The sequence below is a fragment of the Branchiostoma floridae genome, chromosome 17 (assembly GCF_000003815.2).
Source record: "Branchiostoma floridae strain S238N-H82 chromosome 17, Bfl_VNyyK, whole genome shotgun sequence".
Lineage (NCBI taxonomy): Eukaryota > Metazoa > Chordata > Leptocardii > Amphioxiformes > Branchiostomatidae > Branchiostoma > Branchiostoma floridae.
This window is the reverse complement of record NC_049995.1, coordinates 18851390-18860242: the sequence shown is the minus strand read 5'-3', so window position 1 is coordinate 18860242 and position 8853 is coordinate 18851390. Positions and strand designations below refer to the sequence as shown.

Below are 8853 nucleotides of genomic sequence, written 5' to 3'. Positions count from 1 at the left end.
GTCACGTGGGATGTCATCTGCTTGGCGGCTTTCTCTGCGTATTCTTGGGCCTGCTGCAGCTTTCTTCAAGAACTTCGATCGTCTCAAGAGCCTCTTTTAGCCTGTTCTCTGTGATGTTGAGTTTGGAGCGCAAAGTCATGATCGTGTTTGAATCCACCTCTGCCTTCTGACGGAGCGTGTTGGAATCCACCTCTGCGTTCCTGAGGTTCTTGATGGCCTGCCTCACCTGGTGTTCTCTGAGCCGGTCCTTCTGCACCAGAGCCCGGACCAGGCTGTAGGAGAAGCCCTGGTACTCCAGACTCGCGGCTGCCTGCAGATGGAGCGGCAGGGCGTCCGAGAACAGGTTCAGGGCAGACAGGCGGGTCCAGCTCTGGGGCACCCTCTGGTGTCTGGTCCGGGTACTGCATCCCACCTCGATGTCATCGACAGGCAACTGCCTCTTGACATCTGAACAGATACGTAAGTGATATGTGACATCATGAAACATAAGGATTGAAATGACATCACGACAAATACCTGCTTTTCAAAGTGTAGTGGGGGTCAACATCTGTATCAATTTGTATAGCAAACTTTGTCTAGCAGACCTGCTGGCGATTTAAGTCATGTGGTAGATCAAAAGTACTGTTTTGTCAAAATGAGACATTCAATTTTCTTTCATATGTTTAATCTCTGATAAGCTTCGATGGTCTGCAATAGAAAGGTTAGTACATATGAACATGAAAGCCAATTCAACACTGTTACATTTAGTAACGATGTCTTAATGAACCTGACTCTGAAACTGACAACTGTGAATATATTAAGAGCAAAAGAAGTCAACTCACCGTACAACGGCTCCTCCTGTTGGACTTTGATGGGAACTTCAGCGTCGATCTGCAGTGATATGACGCCCATGTAGACAAGTCTCGGATCGGAGTGATCCGCCATGTGCCTCAGCACCGCCGTGTTCTCCCGCGGTATGGAGAAGAGCACCAGGATGCTCTTGTGCTTCTTGTAACCTCTGAACTTGACCTGTGACCTTCTGGTGCCACATAACGTTGCCAGGCGGTTTCTAAGATGATCTAGAGTTTCCTGGATCATGCGCATTGTGCCATGTACGACCACGTAGATGTTGGACGTTGTTGTTCCTTCAATGAATAATTATTGATATGTTAAAGTTAATCAAAAATGAATTTGCAGACACATTGACACGTTCATGCCAATTAAAACAGGAATTTACAGAAATATCTCAAAAACATCTCAAATATTTCTACATTCTTCTCCACGTAGAAATGAGAGTTTTGGACTAGGAAAGCTGTACTTGACGTTGTAGAAATATAAAAGCGTATAAAATAGTAAGGCGTTAGAAATAATTGTATGTTAATACATTAAAAATCACCTTCATTGGCTTCATATGAATTGCTTTCACCTGGTTGGAGTTCTGGGTTTTCTGGTTGGGGTTCAGGGTTTTCTGGCGGCAGTACGGGGGTTTCGGGGAGCAGTTCAGAGGTTTCCGGCTGCAGTTCGGAGGTTTCCGGCTGCAGTTCGGGGGTTTCCGGCTGGAGTTCGGAATCTTCCGGAATCTCTCGGCCAGGCGGCTGGAGTTCGGGATTTTCCGGAATCTCTCGGTCAGGTGGCTGGAACCGCCGCAGAACGTCCCGAATCAGGTCCTGTCTGCCGATTCTTTCCAAGATCTCTTTAATAAAATCTAGATTCTCCTGGTCAATTTTGTCCAGTTCCATGAGCTTGACGAAAACGTCCATTGCCCGCCTGAGCTGTGCCAGTTGGCCCTTAGGAATCAGATGTAGGCAGAAGATCTTCACGTTTGCCGTTTCCTCTTCTGTCAGTTCATCGGAAATACGGAGCAAGGTTTGCATAAAATCAAAATGGCGCCTGTCGGCATCTGTGACTCTTTCTCTGACCGGACCTGCCATCCTGAAAACAGACGATGGAACGTCACTGAACTGATCTTACTCTGCACACGTTGTACGTCTAAAAGGATAAAAAGACGTACATATAGCTACAGGATGGTAGCCGCATAGCTATGGCGATTTGTCAGGATAGAAGGTTAAATAACAAAGTAATTTCTGCACTTTGAAATGTGATGCATTTGGATAATCCCTCTAAGTTGAAGTCCCCGAGACATGAAAAAAAAAAAAAACGTCTCGACCTGTGTCTCAACAACACAAAAACTCATGGGCTTTTAGGGGCCTTCACCTTTGACCCTGCGCGTACGCAGTTCAAAACTTGTACCAGCTTACTGTCTTCTTTCTGGATATCTGACAAAGATACATTCTACTGTAATCGTATCAAAGTAACAGCGTTAACTCCTGGGGACTGAGCAACATTCCACACTCAGCTCAGTTGGAACTTGTGCCGTAGTTGTTTGTGAATCTCCGAGCACCTTACCCTCACCGTGACGTCAGCTCAGACCCCTCCTGAGAGTTTGTCCTGTCCAACAATCATTAACACGTCACGCGGACGGGCCGAGGGGCGGGGTGGAGATCAGGACACTGATAAGGCCTTGTGCCACAAATAACATACTTACACGTTCATAGAACATAGATTGCTGAAACTGCAGGTGTAAAACTACTGTTTGACACACCCAGTCATCTAGTTCTGTAAACATAGAAGACATATATATGAGCTAAATGTATCTCAGTAAACCAGTAAACCAATATATGTGGCTATTATACTTTCACCGACGCTGGGGTTAAGTTTCTTTAAACATTACCTTTAGCAATACTCCTATTTAAGTACCAACGTTAACATCTGTGGAGTAAGCACCGTTGAACCCTCGCTAAGCCTAATTTGTACTCGTGGTGAAATTGTTTACATCTCCCAGTGCTTGGCCCTCACCGTGACGTCAGCTCAGACCACAGTCGGAAGAGTTTGTTCTGTCCAACAATTATTAACACGTCACGCGGACGTGCCGAGGGGCGGGGCAGAGATCAGGACACTGATAGGTCCTTGTCACAAATAACATAACACTAGCAGGTTTATCATCTTAATTTTTCATAATGAATTATACTATTCAAATTGCAGGCGTAAAACTGCAGTTTGACATGATCATTGTAGATCCAAAGACAAATATGTCGCCGTTATTAGCTCCCGACTTCGTAATGTTTGTGCTGTTCAGCACCGGTGACAAGTCACACAGACGTGGCGAGGGGGTGGGGTCATTGTTTATGGCGACCGTAGGTACTTACCGCAAATAACATATATTTACATGTTCAACACTAGTTAAGAATATTCAAAGTGTGGTTGTGAAAACCCAATGTCCTACGGAGATACCCTTAAACGGAGAGTGTATCTCAGACGATATTCATGTTTAAGAATAGCAGATGCCTGTATACCATCCAATAAAATGAGAACTTCTTGAAAATTCCTATGATTTCCTCTGATACAAGAGATCAATCGTCCTTTTAAAGCACATGCAGAACGATTTAAGTCTCAAGATACCAAGGAGTATTTAGAGCCTTTGAGCTAAATCGACCTCCTTGCTGACATGCGAAGTTACGAAGTGTGAAGTAAAGCAGGTGTGAAATCTCACCTGTGTGAAGAATGGCACGAAGGACGCCTTAAGGTGCAACGTGCAAGCCGCACGTTTCTGCTGAAATCTGTTTGTGCACTTAACTGTGTGCTCGGTCCGTTGACAGAGGACTCCCCGTAATAATACACTTAAGGACGTTGATCTCTTTGGAAAGACCCGTAGTACAACTACACGGGTAGTCCGCGCGACGCGCTTCAGTTGCTGCAGTACTTCCGGGTTCCTGTCAGGTAGATTACTCGCGCAAAGGCCGACGGGAGTAAAACAAACTTGGACTCCGTACGCTGTGGCCGTGCTGGAAACACGTACAGGAGTCATTAGTCATTCCTGAAACGCCAAAAAAGCACATTCTTTTCTATTGAAACTGTTGTTAGCACCTACATGTCAGCCATGTATCTTTATTTGGACAGGCCTTGTGAGCTTTAGGACGTTAGGTATCATGCTGTAATTCTGAGTGGCTACGGTTATGGTAAGGAATGTAATGACCTCAGAGAGACGTGGGTAAAATTGTCTTAGTGGAAAGAAGGTAAAGAAGACAAAGACGGTGTGTTTTGTTTTAGTCTGACTGTCATGGCGGACATGCATCATTGTCACTGTTCATGTTACCTTGAGGCAATAGGATCCAACACAACTGGTGTCCTGATGCATGTCTGTATCCTCTGTACCCGGTACAGCTGTTGGGAAGTGGCGCAGGTAAACCCCTCCGTGCTGTGGACTTGGACTCGCCTGTTGCTGCATCAGCCACAAAAATCTCGTTGCTAGGTGACACCACAACCACGCGTGTGTAATGAAACTTTCCCGGTTCTGATCCTTCCCCACCAAACCTGATCACGTTCTGTTTCAAGTCTCCAGTAGGGCCAGATGCAGTTCCTTCCATTCCCGCAGTTTGTCGTTCTTGCATGGTTGCTTCTGAACCCAGAACATCCCCTCTTCCAATGCACGAGTCTTGCCTTGTCTTCTTCGTGCACAGTCGGATCTTCTCCAAGCTCGTCATCCCAATTATCCATAATAACTTATCTAGATTTCAGCTGTCAAAAGACGGTTTGACAGGCCCACACAGCTGCCCCTTCAAACATATTTATTAGCACAGAATACTTATATGTGGCCTTTATCAGCTCACCAATCCTGGAGTGTTTGTCCTTCAACCATGAACACGTCACGCGGACCTGCCGAAGGGGCGGAGTTAGAGATCATGATACTGATAGATGCCAAAAACACTATAAATCTATAAACGCAAGGAAGAGCAGATGATCACACAAGTAACAAACAAGTGTTACTTGTGATAACAAACAAGTGATAAACTGTCTTGTCTCTGTCTGCAAGGCTGGGCCTTTGTAGCAGCCCTGGAAGTGCGTCATAAACAGCCAAACCAATAAAAAGATAAATGTGTTTGTGAAAATTATAGTTTAAGAACACCACTTGTGTTTACCGACAGTAATCTGTTACGCTGACGTCACTAACGCAGTCATTTCGTATCACGTTTCCCAGCAACAAATGCCCGTATAACCTTCAAATAATTAGAAGGAAACGTGACCTGTTGGGAATCTCTTGGCGTTTTATTTCCCGACGAGTAAACGTGGCAGTTGCAGAGTAAACTCGGTACCCGTTAGACTTTGATGAGTCACGGGGTAATGTGAGATGGCAGGTGCAGCTTTACACCTAGCGGATACTGCTGGTAATACAGGAATAAGCGTCTCCGGTCTGTTAACTGAAATACGAGAGAACGACCCGCTAGTGACGAAAATAGTTCCGGATACAGTAAGCTAGGTTTCCATTAATACTGATTGGGCGTCACCGAACATATGTGATTTGTAAAATTCCTGTAGTATCAGCAGTATCCGTTAGTGTGAAGTTGCATCACGACATATACTAGAGGCCCAAATATTTCTTTCCAACATTTCCTTTGAGATTAAATGGCGGCACTATGATTATATCAGAAACAACATTTAGACAATTTGTTCGTTAAACTTTCTCGTCACAAGGATGTTCTACAATGTTACGACATGGCCGCTTTGTTCCCACACGAATTAGATAAGACAGTTGATATGTACCTTCTTTTAAGAACCTCGTTGGTCCTTATCTGAAGCCCAGTCAACGATGGTTATGCAGAATCTCGTTGTTTATTTCTATAGAACATTCAGTTCATTCAGTTTAATAGCATTCAGTTTCGTCATTTATTTACCGCTAGAACTCCTTGTGAGATATTTTATGTCTGTCAATGCTTCTCATTTGGCCGCGTCTCTTTCTCGGGTGTTACACAGTAGCCTGGTATCCAGCCGTAATATAGCTTCCGAGTCTCTTCTCTCCTCTCTGGCAATTTATGGTTGGTACTCAATTTCATAAATTAGACTACAAAGAAATGATCCTTTTATCCAAAGAAAGCAGAGCTTTTTTGGGTCCAAATACGACACCGTAAAGTATCCATTTCAATTCAATCGGGATCCCCACAAAATTCAACCGCTGATATCAAAGACGTGTTAATTGCGATCTTTAGACATGGTGCAGATGTTTGTATTTAGTTTGTATTTCGTCAGCTGATGATAAATGGTGATGTTACAGGTAAAAAAATCACACATCGTTTAACCATTGTCGATAAACTACTGCGGATTGGATACTCGTGACCATCGGCCAAACTGAAGGGTACCCTCGAGTCTGTGACGAGTCTGTCATTCTTCTCAACTTCATTCCGTCTTCGCAAAATTAGAAAATATACAAGATGATTTTTTTTTAATATCACAGTGTTGCCAATTGATTAATACCAATGTACGATGTTTAAAAGGAATTCCATGGCCATGCAAGACCTTTGAGTCTGCAAAGCTATTTACGAAGCAATAATCAATTAATAAAGCTTTGATCTGTCAAATCAGACATACCCGAAAGTTACCATGGTTTTTAGACACGTTTGCTATTAAAAGATTCGACTTTCGCATTAAGTGTATTTTAAGCATAGATCTATGTAGTTGAACGAAGCAATATGAAGATGGATAACAAAATGAGCTTTCGGGAATCACGGAATGCTCTGGTCGTCTTCAGGATTTTCCAAAAATATTGCCTGAGCGATGGGTCAAAGGTCGTAGGAAGTCGGTACCGCCCTCCGCCCCGTCCATCCGTTCCTCAGTCATCACGAAGTAGGCCGGATAATTGGTTAGAATGGGTAAGTCCTGTCAACATTCAATCTTTATCAAAGATCTAACTCAGTGGTCAGGAACTCAGTAGTAAATACAGTCACAGTGCGGTTCCATCGACTGGTCACAACCAGCTGCCCTTCCGGTCCCAAAGCCAAGCCAACCGGCTGAAACCCAGTACGGACGGCACGGACAAATTCGCCGTGACGTGTGAAGATTTGAATCCTCTCGTTCCCAGTATCTACCACGATGATGTGCCCGGAGCTGTCTGTACAGATGCCTGCAGGATTCCAAAGCTGATCTTCACCACTTCCCCAACCTCCGAACTGGAACAGGAACTTCCCGGACGCGTCATACACGTAGACAAAGTTACTGTCCCAGTCCGACACAAGAATGTTCCCTTCCCCGTCCACAGTGATGTACCCCGGGCGTTTCATCTCCCCACCCCGTGGATGCCGGACTGTCCGCACCAGGGAGCCGTCCGGACGGAACACATGAACTGCACCTTGGTCTGCATCAGTCACCAGGATGTGGTTAGTGCGCATGTTCAATGCAATACCGCGGGAATAACCGATCTTCTTCAGGTCAAACCCCGCCATGGCGGTCCCGTCCGTGCTGTACTGTACAACATGATCGGTTGTCTCTCCCCGCCCCACTACCCACAGCGTGCCGTTACCGTCCATACAGACATCATGTGGCTGCATGTCCTTATCCCCTGTACCCGGTACAACTGTTGGGAAGTGGCGCAGGTAAACCCCCTCCGTGCTGCGGACTTGGACTCGCTCGTTGCCGCGATCAGCGACAAATATCTCGTTGCTAGGCGACACCACAACGCCACGTGGGTCAAGAAACTCTCTAGGTTCTGTTCCCATCACGCCAAAAGTGATCACACGCTGCTTCCTGTCCCCAGTAGAGCCAGATGCAGTTCCTTCTGTCCCCGCAGTTTGTCGCTCTTGCTCGAGTGCTTCTGTACCGAGAACATCCTCTTTTCCATTGCTTCCACTGCCAGAGTCTTGTCTTGGAGTTTTCCCGACTTCTTCCTTTACAGTCGGGTCTGCTCCAACCTTGTCACCGCCCACATCTCCAGGTATCCCTGTAGTACCAAAAGGATCCGTTTGGTGTGTCTGTGTAGCTGAATCAGCCTTCTCGACCTGTGACGACCAGCCTCCAGGCGGCTTCTCTCCCCTGTACTCCAGTGGAGAGCCTCCAGGCGACTTCTCTCCCCTGTACTCATGTGCCCAGCCTCCAGGCGGCTTCTCTCCCCTGTACTCCGTCACGTGGGATGTCACATGCTTGGCGGCGTTCTCTGCGTATTCTTGAGCCTGCTTCATCTTTTCTTGAAGAACCGCGATCGTCTCAAGAGCTTCCTTCAGCCTGTTCTCTGTGATGTTGAGCTTGGAGTGCAAAGTCATGATCGTGTTGGAATCCACCTCTGCCTTCTGACGGAGCGTGTTGGAATCCACCTCTGCCTTCTGACGGAGCGTGTTGGAATCCACCTCTGCGTTCCTGAGGTTCTGGATGGCCTGCCTCATCTGGTGTTCTCTGAGCCGGTCCTTCTGCACCAGAGCCCGGACCAGGCTGTAGGAGAAGCCCTGGTACTCCAGACTCGCGGCTGCCTGCAGATGGAGCGGCAGGGCGTCCGAGAACAGGTTCAGGGCAGACAGGCGGGTCCAGCTCTGGTGTTTGGTCCGGGTACTGCATCCCACCTCGATGTCATCAACAGGCAGTTGCCTCTTGATATCTGAAAGGCAAATGAATGGAACGTAACTTCACAAATCCACAGATAAGCAGTCTACATGATTTTGATTTGTTGAAAGTACACAGGGTGTAACTTGAATAATATACAGCTAGTGACAATTTATTTGAGATGTCTATTAGACATGCCTATTGAACACGTCTTTGACATGTTGCAAAGTACCTACAAATGTGACGTCGACAACTTTCATTTACCCTTTCCTTTCTTTCTTTTCCTATTTATATGTCTCTAAAGTTTTGATCTAACTTGGAGGAAAATGCAAACGTGGCCAGAAGAAAACTACTCAATACATAAACAGAAACACTAACTCAAAGCACCTGAACATTTAGAGAAATTACATCTTGGTCTATGATTTGTACATTTGTACAACTTCTTGCCTTGAACAAAAATACAAATTAGACTTACCGTACACAGGCTCCTCCTGTTGGACTTTGATGGGAACTCAG

At 45.8% G+C, this 8853-nt stretch overlaps 1 protein-coding gene across 2 annotated transcripts in view; it reads right to left on the bottom strand.

Annotated features, from left to right (window-relative positions):
• Positions 1-8853, bottom strand: part of LOC118404486 (protein disulfide-isomerase A6-like) — a 220536-nt gene that overhangs the window by 55942 nt on the left and 155741 nt on the right. The gene's annotated exons all lie outside the window — the stretch shown is intronic.